The sequence below is a fragment of the Hyalella azteca genome, unplaced genomic scaffold (genome assembly GCF_000764305.2).
Source record: "Hyalella azteca isolate HAZT.00-mixed unplaced genomic scaffold, Hazt_2.0.2 contig7147, whole genome shotgun sequence".
In the NCBI taxonomy this organism is placed as follows: Eukaryota; Metazoa; Arthropoda; class Malacostraca; order Amphipoda; family Hyalellidae; genus Hyalella; species Hyalella azteca.
In genome coordinates this window covers 124,999-140,175 of record NW_025937277.1, presented here as the reverse complement: position 1 = coordinate 140,175, position 15,177 = coordinate 124,999, and positions in this window count along the sequence as shown.

The window sequence follows — 15,177 nt, the reverse complement described above, 5'->3', positions numbered from 1 at the left end:
ACTACATACTACAAGTCACTCTCACTCATTGCTATACTACTTGTGCCTCAAAGTCGACGATAACATATGCTTGAGTTGCTGCTAGACCCCAAATAGTTTTCTAAATGTTCATTAGAAAATATGTGATTATTTCAGTAACTATAGTAAACGTTCAGGATGTATGGTAAGTCACACAATCTGGAACAACTAGCAAATTTTGGGTAACAATTATATTTGCCGTTATATTTACTTTTTACGGCGTTAATTAAAAAAATAAAGATACCTAATAAGAAAAATTGTTCATGTTTATGGGTGGTTTTGGCTCTCACACGGCCGCGAGTGGCTTTTGCTTCGGGTACGGCTAGATTTTTTTATTTATTATTTTTCTTGTAGAAACTGATTTAACCATACACAATTGTTGAACAAGCATGAGAAAAAAGTTATTCTCAAGCTAGGTGGTGAATTGAATAGATTATGACCTTGTTGAATCTATGTTAGAAGTTCTATGAACCGACAGCTTATCGTCACACTCCAGTCAGTAGTTCGAAACCTCAGAGACCTTGCCGTAGTCTGAATTTCACCACATTTTTGTGAATTGAAGCAAGTGTATTTGTTGAATAAATAATTAATCAAGTAGGACTTTTTAACGACGCGACTACTTCTACTGTAAACTCCAGCATCATCTATAGCGGCACAACTCTAGAGTGATTTTAGTCGACAGCAATATTGACTCATAGTGCAATGGTGAGACTGAGCTTATCGCTCAATTCGATACGTTCTTGTATTTGGCGGCCGAAGAAACTGTTGGTTCTTCAAATTTTTCGCAGACGATCTTTGTTTTTAATATCATGCAATTGGGTGGGAGGCGATTCGAGAACTTTTGATGTCTTTATTTGCAATTCATTCTATTCGTTCAAAATGTGAAATGAATTGGATCATTAGTTACGGATAGAAAAAGTTCCGAGCACTGCAATATACTTTTCTTCGTTTTTTTTCAGCATAGTGGCTTTTCCCTTCATTAATTAAATGACTTGTCTATAGACTAGCGACAGTATGACAAGGCAGCGTTTGAACTCCTTGAGCCCCAATTTTCACACACATTTTAAATGTAGAAGTAATAAGTCGCTTTACTAGTGTTTCAGCTTCTCAATATCTCGCACCAGAGGTTGAAAATGAACATTACCGGCAAGGCTAAAAGTCTCAATCATTTGAAATTTCTATTTATCACTATCACCCACAAGGGGCGGAAGGTCTCGTGTATCCAGCCCACTGAAGCTGGCTAGAAAGAAGCAGCGTCAGCATCTCATAGAGCCCAAGTGACAAGGGACAGGTGAACAGCAACAGAAACGAAGACACTCGAACAAGAGGTCGCTAACACGGACTTTGGTCGCCCGCACGTAACACAAAGAAGAAAAATTTAGGGAATCTTGCCAGCATGACAGTTAACTGGGCAGGGTGGCCCAGTGGTTAAAGTTCAGCAGAGTACCAAGATTGGCGCGGGTTCGATCCCAGCCTGGCTGTGAGGCCTGGTTGTGAGGAATGGCTGTGAGGCCAGGTTGTGAGGCTAGACTGTGAGGCCAGGCTGTGAGGCCTGGTTGTGAGACCTGGTTGGCAGGCCTGGTTGTGAGGCCAGGCTGTGAGGCCTGGTTGTGAGCTGGTTGTGAAGGAGTTGCAGGAATTTCATGAACCCCGACCACCAACTGCACAACCAGTCCGCAGGAGATTTTGGGGGAGTCTCCGCTCAGATGGTATATAGCGGATCTCGCTACAAGCCACTCATATGTTTAAAACTAGCGAGATGTAAAATAATACATCTCGCTATCTTAGGCATTAATACATTCTTACATTAGATCACTGCTGGCGCTTTTCCGGCCAGTCACTCCTCTCGTTACTGTTGAACTGACAGCATTCAGGCCGTTTGGGTTTCTCTGGAGTGCTCCATTTATTGGAGGATTTGGAGCTGTGATAGATAAAATCTTGAGACAATACGTGAATTTCTTAGTCAGTTAACTTTTCTGCCAGGTCTTAAGCACGCGTGTCAACTTACTCATTTTTCAACTCAAATTAAACATGGTGTTTTCAACAATAACCACATTACGTTTCATATCAACCTCACGTCACATCCCAAAGTTATAGGCTTATAGCTGCCTCGCTGCAACATCGTTTTTTCCCCTCATTAGTGACATTGAACCGTCAGCGATACATTTCGGAAGCTGAATTGTTACCTTGGGGCAGCCAGTAAACACTTCAACAGCTCGCCATGGAGTTTTCAACAAGGCTCTGCCCCATCACATGGCTCAAACATGACCCAAAACTGGATTCGGGGTCATATCCTAGCGTTCATTAGCAAAGGCTCAAGAAAACCTTATATATGTAAATCTCTCGACTTCTTTGTATGGGCCATTTTAGAGAGTAGGGTCTGCAGAACACCTCATGATTCTTTGGATAGTTTGAAGTATAAACTGAAACGAAAATGGGACTTGATCCCTCATGAAATGCTGCGAGTCTCCTGTGAAGCTTTCCAGCGAATGTTGGAGGCCGTCATTAAAAATATGGGTGGTCATATTGGATAAATACGTTTAAATAGGGAAGCCGGCGCTGAAGAGTAGGCCTGATGCGGCCTACTAGAATTGTTATGGAAGTTCTTGGCCATTAGCTAATCTAACAAAAAATTAAGTTGCCTGTTTGTTTCATTGAGAAATAAGAAGAACATGCTTTGCCAAAAATATGGCGGACCATGAATTTTTGTACACCTGTATGTTCAACACTTAATGTGGTCGCAATTGATCCCCCACATAATTGGTGACCAATCGTTCTTTTTAACATAGCATAACATAGCTATGTCGGCGCTGAAGTGTAGGCCTGATGTGGCCTAGCTGTCGCCGATTCTTACTTTTCGTGCCTTGTTCACAGAAGATCTAAAATCGTGTCATTTGACCGGATCTTTTCTGGACTGACGATAGTTTGAATTATCTATTAGACTTCCACCTGGTTCGATATGGTGCTAGGCATTTCAAATCTGAACATATATTTTTCCATAGCTTTATCTAGTCTGTTCTTGAACGCGTTCATACTCGGAGCGCCAACCATGTCATTGGGGAGGCTGTTCCACATGTCGGTGATTCGAAGCGAGAAGAAATCAACCACTCACGCGCTGCACGACTTTGTTGGTGGAGATTCCATGAATGAATATTTAATAAATGAATATTGGATGTTTCATAGGTGGAAATTTATGAGTTGTTATATCATGAATGGATATTTCATGAATGGATATTCCATTTGTGGATATTACATTAGTGGATATTCCATTAGTGGACATTCCATTAGTGGATATTCCGTCAGTGGATATTACATTAGTGGATATTCATTAGTGTATATTCCTATTATTCCATTAGTGGATATTACATTAGTGGATATTCCATTAGTGGATATTCCATTAGTGGATTTCTATTAGTTGATATTCCGTTAGTGGATATTTCTAGATTTGATATTCCATTAGTGGATATTTTATGAATGTATTTTATAGTTGAATATTTCGGACTCATTATTGTTAAATTGTACAGCGGACTCGCGCCACAACAACCTCTGAATATTGTTGAAGCATACAAACACGCAGACACTCGTACACATATGTTCAGAAACACACACAAGGAAACACTCGCACACAAAAACACACGCACACACAAGTACACAAGAACGCACACACAAGAACGTGCGCACACACGAATACACAAGCACACACAAATACACAAGCACACGCACACACAAGTACACAAGCACACAAGAACGCACACGCAAGAACATACGTACACACAAGAACGTGCGTACACACGAATACACAAGCACACAAAGACACAAGCACACGCACACACAAGTACACAAGCACACAAGAACGCACACGCAAGAACATACGTACACACAAGAACGTGCGCACACACGAATACACAAGCACACAAAGACACAAGCGCACACAAAGAGGCAAACGCTCGCACAAATACACAAGCACACAAAGACACAAGCGCATACAAACTCCTAAAACCACAATATACAGCATGCGTGCCACGCGTGTTCTGAACAATGCACAATATACAGCATGCGTGGCACGCGTGTTCAGGATGACCGCCTGAGTGTTGCTTGAGCCGTGACAGAGGACGGACGTGACGTGTCGTACCGGTCCTGATATGACTTTTTTTCTAAAAAAAGTACTGCGTGTTTCAGTGAAAAGTCTGAAATTCTGTGAATTTTTTTTCAGTGAAAAGTCTGAAATTCTGTGTGAAGTCAGTAATGAGAGCGTGTATAGAGAACAAAGTGGATATTAAAAGCCATTTTACCGAATTTCGCTTTTCCCGTTAAGTGTTTAGATTTCATTATATCGGCCCAATTTGTGAGCAAATATAACAAATATTTACCAGTGAATTAGTTCAGTGATCTCGTAATTGAGAGAGTAAAAGAACATATCAGAGAAGAGTAAAAAGTACCACTAAAAAGGCAACAAAAGCTTGTACAAGCCAACCATCTGGAGAATGCCTTGAATGCAAAAACTAAATTATGGTAAATTTGCGCTGCGATGTAATTCATGCAGCCTGTTCTGTCACTTTGAATGCTCTCTACTGCCAGTATACCAAAGGCTCAATACATCACGTATTCATAAAAAATTTAATTTCCTAAGTTCAGTTCAATATTAACTTGAAATTTTCATTTATTTATGTTTTTACCTCCGAATGTTGACTAATTCGGCATATATTTTCACTAGTTCAATTAATTGTATAATTCTATCAATATCAATTAATTGTATAATTCTAATATAATCTTTCATATACATTTTTACCGTGCATTGACCTCTCCAATTACCTCCCTCTCTCCCCCTCCTGTCACGTAACCCCCCATACAACACCTCCCCTCCTCGGACACTAAACAAATCAGTTTGATAACGCATGTGTGAGGCCTTTTCTAGAACGTCTTCATAGCTGCACAGGTAGTTTACCCAATTAATTTTTTCTACTGTGATACGTGCGGGGAAGTAAGCGGTGAATTTTCTGCTTGCATTCAGACGCCGGTGATAAAGCTTGGCCACCTGACGCGGGTATCATTTTTTGTAGCGGTCAGCAGCAGGGTAGCCGCGTGGTCTGAAAAAATGGCCAAGTCCGCGGACAAAAAAGCCAATAAGGCCTATAAGGCTATAACTCATTATATTCTTGTGCATAAGTAGGTTCAGGTGTAAAAATAACATTTGCCATTTATTCTCACATTTTATAATTTAATAAGGAAGTACTGCCATCATAAATTTTAGCCGGCCAACTCAATTAAAAAAACTAAATTGCGGAATTTGTCCGGAAAAAAGGTCGTCTGGCAACCCTGGTCAGCAGGGTTGTCAAATGGGCCTCTTTACGGCCAAATTCAATAATATAGGACTTTGTCGTTATTGCGTTGGGCAGGCCAAAATTTGTGTAGGGTCTTAAATAAACTCAGAATAGTTTTCAACGGATACAAATTATTTAGGCCAATTTCTGAAACACGAAAAAAATATTCTTATTTCGCATTTTGCATATTTCCCATTAAATCTAGAACAAAGGCCTTTTATGCCTTTTTTGCTAGTTCATCTGGCCGTTTTCTCACGCCCTCATCCGGCCCCGGTCTGTAGGAGCAGCATGATCCCGGCCAGCGTCCCGATTCTTCCGTTAAAGTATAGACTCCGAGGCCATGCAGGGTAAGTAATGGCTTTGGATAGTAATAATGTCGTGAGGCCAGGGTAAGTAATGGCTTTGGATAGTAATAATGTCGTGTATTATTGAATACTATTTTAAATGTGAACGAAACATTGGTTTTATTTCATTTAGGTAATCATTCTCGTTTTCTGTAATGCGATCGTGCAAACATTCTAGCCATCATCTCATGCTTTCCGCAGCCGATTTGTCATGTTTGTTGCGGCTTGAAGGTGAAGAAGTAGCAGCACAAGACCACTTGTTACATCTGGACTCAGCAAAAAGTTTAAGCGTTGTGTGTCAATGATCCTTGTAGGTTTTATCAGATGGGCTTCCGGTTTTTGATCAGAGCTAAAACCAGGATGGTGCTCATGAGGGAATTAAGGTTATTTGTTTGTGTTAAATAGGTCATTGTTGCTCTTATTATCGCATGTTGAATCTTTCTGCGGAAGTTGTCTCCTCCAAGAAGTATCCGAACAGATGGTACACACCCGCGGCTTGAGTAGCAGTGATCAGCACCAGAAGCTCCAGGTGGAACTGCGTGCATGTCAGGACAAATTGCCCCACGCTTAATCCTGTGTGGTTAATCCTGGCACAGTTTGACTCGGAAAAAGGCGTATCAGTGCTACGTACAGGAAGTGAGTTAGTATTTGGACAGCATGACGCTTTCATTTTTCTGTGTGTTTGGCAGGTCGGTTCATCGCAATGTGTATATTAACGAGTAATTAATCAATCGTTTAATTTCTTGAAGGATTTTGTTACTTCCCGGTCATTACAGAATATCATCATTCAAGTATCATTTTAATATCATAATATTCCCACCTAATTTCGTAATTTTCTTATTTCTTTGACTTAACAAACAAAATAATAAGCAAACCATTTCTCGGTAGCCATGGTAAAATAAGATAATACAGTATATTAAGCCTATATATTGTGGTGCATGCATGCACTCAAATAAATTGATTACTTTGTCCAAATACCGATGCACCTTCTGCCTCCGTGTGTGTCATCCTGACAAGTTTGGCCAGTCAACTGGACGTGTCGAAAATTTAAATTTATTAATTACATTTTTAGTCCCCGTCTAATTTTCTAGTTGATCGTCACGTTTTCTATCGACAGAAAAATTAATAAAAAAATCGTCCTTTTTTGTCCATTTTCTTTTTCGAAAATATTTTTCTTCTTAATAAAAATTTTCTTTTTTCTATTCCTATAAATGAGCAGAAAATTTCCTATAAAATGAGCAGAAAATTTCCTATAAAATGAGCAGAAAATTTCCTATAAAAAGCAGAAGGAAAATAAAAGTTAAAATTTTCAATTGAAAATAAATTTGTAAAATACACAGAAGTTGCATGTGAAATAAAACACAAAATAGAGACTGAGTCTAAATAAATCAAAGAGTTTGTTATAAGTGGCTAAAAACCGAACTAATCAAGATAAAATAATGAAATAATGAAGTACTAATGATGACTTAAATCACGACAAACTAATGATGACTGAAATAATGGCCTACTAATGATGACTAAAATAATGACCTACTAATAATGACAAGAAAAATTCACGAATAACTAACTAATAAACACCGAAATAATCCAGTAATGCTGAAGTAACAATTAAAAGTTTCTTTAAGCTAATGGAATGAAGCTTAATTAAGCTAATGGAATGAAGCTTAATTAAGCTAATGGAATGAAGCTTAATTAAGCTAATGGAATGAAGCTATTTGATAGAAGCGAATCGTTTTACAACTTTGGCGGGCAATTGACAATTAAAATTAACAGTTCACATCCTAAGCGCTAAAAATTGCATTATGACAAACATACGAACATGATCACAGTCAGCTTACCACTTACAACTAAAATATACTCGCATTATTTACGAATGATAGAAGAAATGGTAGGCATTTGCGACAGTTAACATGACTCTGTGTACAGTTACGATTCCCATAAAACGCTGATTAAAATTAAGCTAAAATGAACATGAGTTCTGTCAATTTAAAATTGAATAATTGATGTTTGAAATGTTTTGTTCAAGAAAACATCATCCTAACACAAGAGGCGAAAAGGATCGCAGCGTGACAACGGTAGCTGATAATGGAGGGATAAATTCACTAATAACATTCATTTAAGACATCGACATGATACGCTGTATTCATTTAAGACATCGACATGATACGCTGTATTCATTTAAGACATCGACATGATACGCTGTATTCATTTAAGACATCGACAAGATAAGCTGAAGCCGATGCTAAAACGTGATGCACATGAGTTGATGAAGTCGATAATATCATATATAAACATGAGATCCCTACAGTATCTTAAAATTCGGGGAGAACTGTGGTAAATTTACGAAAAACTAATTATATCAATTTAACGCGAAACTACCTACCTGAAATTTTATACGCGTAAAGCGCAGGCCAACTGAATGTTAAAAAAATAACGTCCAGCCTAGTGTATGGCAAGGAAACTCGGCAATTATAATGCATTATAACTTAATAATGATTGAAACTACACCAGGGTTGTTTTCTTTTGGATTTAAAGGATACCCTTTACTAAAAAGCCATTCAATTATGGCTGGTCTTAGCTTCGGGATATTTTGCGGTGAGTGACGTCCATAGCCCGTGATGAAGCTCAGTTTGCCTTTACGAGGACCCCCTTCACTAGCTGATCTATGTAAATTCTTTAAATTTTTTTCTAAAAAAACTTCACATGCCTGTATACTCTCTGCTACGGATAAATTATGAAGGTCTATATCCTCACAAATCTCTTTAGGCTTAACATGATTTATCTTTTGTTCTAATATTGTCATTAATTCATTCAGGATTTCTTTTTGCCTATTAAGAATAGATGCTTCTTCACCTTCAGGATTCTCCAAGAGGAGGCGGTGAATTACCTGCTTGCGTAGGGCACGCAGTTCATTGTATGTCTCCCTCACGTCCTGGAAAAATATAAAAAAGTTTGTATCACTACTTAACAATTGACTATGTTTCTACACATCATTCATAAAATAGCTAATTCAACGTACAACGCATATATTACCTCACTGGTGGAAAGTTGACCATGAGTTTGCTCAGCGAAACCCAAGCAGTCATGTATAAATATGGAAACAACTTTTTAACAACCAAACAATCATGTACAAACATGATAATAACCAAGCAATCATGTACAAAAATGATAACAACCGAACAATCATGTACAAACATGATAACAACCATACAATCATGTTCAAAGATGATAACCATACAATCATGTACAAACATAACAACCATACAATCATGTTCAAAGATGATAACAACCATACAATCATGTGCAAACATGATAACAACCAATCAAACATGTACAAACATGATAACAGCCAAACAATAATGTACAAACATGATAACAACCTATCCATTATGTACAAACATGATAATACCAAACAATTATGTACAAAACATGATAACACCAAGCAAAAGACAAAAAAAATAACAAAAGTGCCAAAATATAACAAAATATAATAGGAGATAGCAAAAGATAACAAAAGATAAGATGTAAGGGTTTAATCATTTACGTTTAATTAATTATTTACAAAATAGCGGGTATCCAGAATGATATGGATAGTTAGTTGGACAGCGGATGGGAGCTTACCACGAGCGTGGTAATTCATGGCCTGGTAGTTGACCATAAGACTCCAGTCTCTTCTGAAGTGTCTCCCTTCAGAGCGCCCTTCTAGACCTATGTACTTTTAGATGTAATGCTAATTTTTTGTTTCTGATTAAATAAATAAGTGTTGAAACTACCGTGATCAATTCTCCTGAGGAATAGAAAGAAACGGCTGACTGGTAGAACCCTGTGAAGTTATAACATAAGACTGATAAAGAGTACTCACGTTTTCTTCCTTGCTCTTTAGCTTTTTTGCTTTTTCTTCATTGCGCCTCTTTTGGAACCGAGGCTGAAGCGGCGCTATGACGCGGGGCGGCACGGGACGCTCTTCTCCGTGGTCCCGTGCTCTTCTCCGTGGTCCCGCCACCAACACAGGCAGGCCACCATTGACCTGAATTATGCTGCTCAGGTCGTATGAGGCACTAAGTGTCGGGTTGTTCAGTGATTCGCTCCTCCAATCTTGCGCGTAAGCACTACCTTGTTCATGTCCGTCGGAGCATACGGGGAGGCTTTCAGTCCACACGGTGCTTGCCATTGAACTCTGTAGAGGGAAAAGGAACAACTGGATTAACCCTTTGGTTCAGATTGAAAATATCTTATAATAAATTAACATTTGAAAAGAAACAGAACCATGATAATATGGTTATAAACATGATAACAACCAAACAATCATGTACAAATATAATAACAACCAAACAATTATGCACAAACATGGAAAAATATCGTGTATAAACTTTTAAACAACCAAACATGTACAAACAAGATAACAACCAATTATGTACAATGTACATGATTGTTGTGTACAATTATACAAACATGATAACACCAAGCGAATGATAAAAAACAGAAATGACAAAGGATCACAAAAAGAAACAAGAGATAACAAAAAGTACCAAAAGACCACAAAAGATAACAAAAGATAACAGAATATAATAAAATATTTCAAAAGATAACAGAAGATAACAAGAGACAACAAAATATAACAGAAGATAACAGAAGATAACAGAAGATAACAGAAGATAACAGAAGATAACAGAAGATAACAGAAGATAACAGAAGATAACAGAAGATAACAGNAGATAACAAGAGATAACAGAAGATATCAGAAGATATCAGAAGATAACAGAAGATAACAGAAGATAACAGAAGATAACAGAAGATAACAGAAGATAACAGAAGATAACAGAAGATGACAACAGATAACAGAAGATAGCTGAATATAACAGAAGATAACAGAAGACAACAACAGAAAACATAAGACAACAAAAGATAACAAAAGATTAAAACAAAGGATAGCAAAATATAACTAAAGATAGCAAAATATCACAAAAGATAACAATAGATAACAGAAGATAACAGAAGATAATAGAAGATAGCAACAGATAACATAAGACAACAATGGACAACGAAAGATAACAGATGATAACAAAAGATAGCAAAATATCGCAAAAGATAACAATAGAAAACAGAGGATAACAGAAGATAACAGAAGATAACAGAAGATAACAGAAGATAACAGAAGATAACAGAAGATAACAAAAGATAACAAAAGATAACAAAAGATAACAAAAGATAACAGAAGATAACAGAAGATAGCAGAAGACAACAACAGATAACATAAGACAACAAAAGATAACAAAAGATAAAAAGATAACATAAGATAACAAAAGATAACAACAGATAACCGGAGATAACAAAGGATACAAAAAACAACAAAAGATAACATTCGATATCAAAAGACAACAAAAGATAACAGAAGATAGCATAAGACAACAAAAGACAACAAACGATAACATTCGACAACAAAAGACAACATAGGACTACACAAGACAACAAAAGACAACAAAAGACAACAAAAGACAACAAAAGACAACAAAAGACAACAAAAGACAACAAAAGACAACAAAAGACAACAAAAGACAACGAAAGACAACGAAAGACAACAAAAGACAACAAAAGACAACAAAATATAACAAGAAGATAACAAAAGATAACACAAGATAACAAAAGATAATGAAAGATAACAAAAGGTAGCAAAATATCGCAAAAGATAACAATAGATAACGGAAGATAACAAAAGATAACAGAAGATAACAGAAGATAACAGAAGACAACAAAAGATAACAAAAGACAACAAAAGATAACAGAAAATAACAGAAGATAACAGAAGGTAACAAAAGATAACAGAAGACAACAAAAGATAACAGAAGACAACAAAAGATAACAGAAAATAACAGAAGATAACAGAAGGTAACAAAAGATAACAGAAGACAACAAAAGATAACAGAAGATAACAGAAAATAACAGATGGTAACAGAAGATAACAGAAGATAACAGAAGGTAACAAAATATAACAGAAGATAACAGAAGATAACAGAAGATAACAGAAGGTAACAAATGATAACAGAAGACAACAAAATATAACAGAAGATAACAGAAGATAACAGATGGTAACAGAAGATAACAGAAGATAACAAAAGATAACAGAAGATAACAGAAGATAACAGAATATAACAGAATATAACAGAAGATAACAGAAGGTAACAAAAGATAACAGAAGACAACAAAAGATAACAAAATATAGAAGAAGATAACATAAGACAACATGCGACAACAAAAGATAACAAAAGATAACAGAAGGTAACAAAAGATAACAAAAGACAACAAAAGATAGCAAAATACGACAAAAGATAACAAAAGATAACATAAGACAACAAAAGACAACAAGAGATAACAAAAAACAACAAAAGATAACAAAAGATAGAAGAAGATAACATAAGACAACATGCGACAACAAAAGATAACAAAAGATAGAAGAAGATAACATAAGACAACATGCGACAACAAAAGATAACAGAAGATAAGGGCACTCACGTTTTGTACATTGCTCGTGCGCAGTTGCTGGTATCTCGGCTGAGTGACGCGCGGTATTAGGTACCTCGGTTGCATGACCATCGCGTCCATGAACCGCGGTGGCACGGAACCCGGTTCGCTTGCCATCCAACTCTGTTGAGGAAAAGGAACTTGATTAACCCTCTGATGCAGAATGAAAATACGTTACAATCAATTAAAATTTAAGGAGAATTAGAACAATAGAATTTTGTTTAAATCTCCCAAAAGTATATATAACAATGATATCTTAAATAAGTTGAATCAAATTCCTTAACACAAAATCCTCAATACGTTTTTAGACCCGATGAATACCGAACATCTTCAGTCATTCTCCACTTTGGTCAACAGATGATTGCCACGCCCCGCCTACCCATTAGATGCTCCATCCGCAAAAAAAGAATAAAAATAATACCATGACATTTTCAACCCACTTGCCTACATGTTACATGACACCTTAAATCAACAATAGAGAACAAATCCATGGTTGAACTAGTATAAGGTTGACCCATCAGAAGCCCATTTTTACAACACTTCTCTTTAACTTCACTTCTTGTTGTTTGTTTGTCTGCTACAAATCTTATAGTCGATATTTAACACACTTCTACTTGTCCAATCGCTCTAAATTTTTCACACTTGAGTAAAGTCGGAGACAATGCTTGAATCAATTGACACAGAAAATAATTTAAAAAAATTATTTTTTTAATATTAAATAATATACGTTTAAAAATTACTTTTTAAAGACAACACTTCTAAAGAATCCAGTGTCTCCAATGTTACAGATGTACAAAGAATTTCTAATTTTATTACGAATAAATAATTTTTCCACAATTATTTATTCTGTCAATTGATTCATGAATTGCCTCCGACTTTACACAAGTATGCAAAATTTCAGATAAATTGGACAGGTAGAAGTGTGTCAAATATCAATTATATGATTTGTAGCTGACAAAATTATTTTGTCAATTTTTTTTAATAGTAAAAAAAATATTTTTTAATTTTCAAAATTATTTTATTCTGTCATTTGATTCATGCATTGTCTCCAACTTTACGCAAGTGTGCAAAATTTCAGATCGATTGGAGAGGTAGAAGTGTGTTAAATATCGATTATAAGATTTGTGGCAGACAAACAAACAAACAACAAGAAGTGAAGTTAAAGAGAAGTGTTGTAAAAAAGGAATTTGTTTTATTATTCACAAATAAAATTAGAAATTAATTGTACAAGAGGAACATCGGAAACAATGGCCTCTTTGGAAGTGTTGTCTTTAAAAAGTAATTTTTAAACGCATATTATTGCAGATGTAGTTCAAATTGTTCGCCTGTGACGTCACTGATCTCAGTGACGTCAGGGGCATTAACCAATCACCGAAATGCGATCAAACCAGTCAACCAATCCGTCATGGGAATGACGGGTTTGTTTACGTTTCTCGCTCTACGTGACGTAACAAGAAAGCTGAACTGAAAGACGGAACTTCTCGTGGGTCAATCTTATATAGTTCAAACATGGAATAAATCAACATCATATGTAATATGAACTTTTCGTAACGCAACCAAGTTTATGTTACAACATAAAATTGCGCTGAAATTACGGAATGACATTTTCAACCGATAACTCGGCAATAATTCAAAGTTACGGCAAAAAGGTTGTTTTAATGTAAGCTGTATTTTGTATTTTTTATGTAATATGTTGTTAGTATTATATAATATATATGATATATATTTATTAAATAAAAATAAAATACTCCAAAAATTCTCAATATAAAAATTAGTCATTGATCAAGGGTACATAACTGATTTACAATAATATAATGTATGAAATAATGAATTTGGAATTACAAATTTTTTATGAAATGTAATGAAGCGATACCATATCAAATGAGAACTGATTAGAAAGAGACTGACGAAAAATGCAATGTCTGAAAGTCTAGGAAAAATGTAGTATAAATGAACGCATACTATGTATAGCATAATTGCAAACAAACCGTGGTATTGATTGCTAAACACCCAAAAAATCCTTAATTATTTATAAAAAATTAACGAAACTCAATGAGAATTGAAAAACAATGATATGAAAAGTTGAGAATAAATAGCTGGAAAATTAGGATCATATATGCATGATAATGTTATAAATTTTATTGGAAATAATTATAAATTAATGGAAGCTGTATGGAAAAATAAGCGCTCTGTACGAGAAGTGGAGGAAAATGTGCAGGAAAGTTGTTAAATATGTTCGGGATGTGTTTGAAAAAGTGCCAAATATATGCGGGATGTGTTAAAAGAAGTGCTAAATATGTTTATGATGTTGTGCATGAAATGTGCTCCCGGTACTTACCATGACTTATTTATGTCCAGAATGTTCGTCTAAAGTTTCTTCTTCACAGAGAAAACAAATAAAATTTTTACGTCACGGATTAATTTTGATCACTCACGCAATTGTAACACTGTCTTTTTGTCACCAGAAATTTGTTCACTACTTTTTGACAGATAAAATATTTTCTTCGAAACGTCTTTGTTCGGCGGAACAGCACGTCACTCCTTACACTGCCTTTGGCACATTGAAGGTCTCTGTAGCATGCAGCCCCTTATATAGCCTCAACGGTGCACTAGGCCTAAGTAGGTATCCTATAGTTTTTGGCGGATGGTTGCGTTCATGGTTGAAATAATACATTATTATGCAATATTGTAATACATTATTATACATTATTATTATTATTTCAACCATGGCTGCGTTATTATGACGGGTAATTCTGTCACTTCTGATGGATAATTTTGTTTCTGACGGGTAGAATGCATGATATTCTGAAGAGTAGCCTTGTTATTCTGATAGTTAATTCTGTCATTTATAATTATAATTCAAGCGTTTCTGACTGGTAATTCTGACATGTCTGATGAGGAATTCATGCTGTTATTAGTCACTATTTCAATGGATTATTGACTGTGGAATTGATATAAAAACTGTCTTTCTTAGT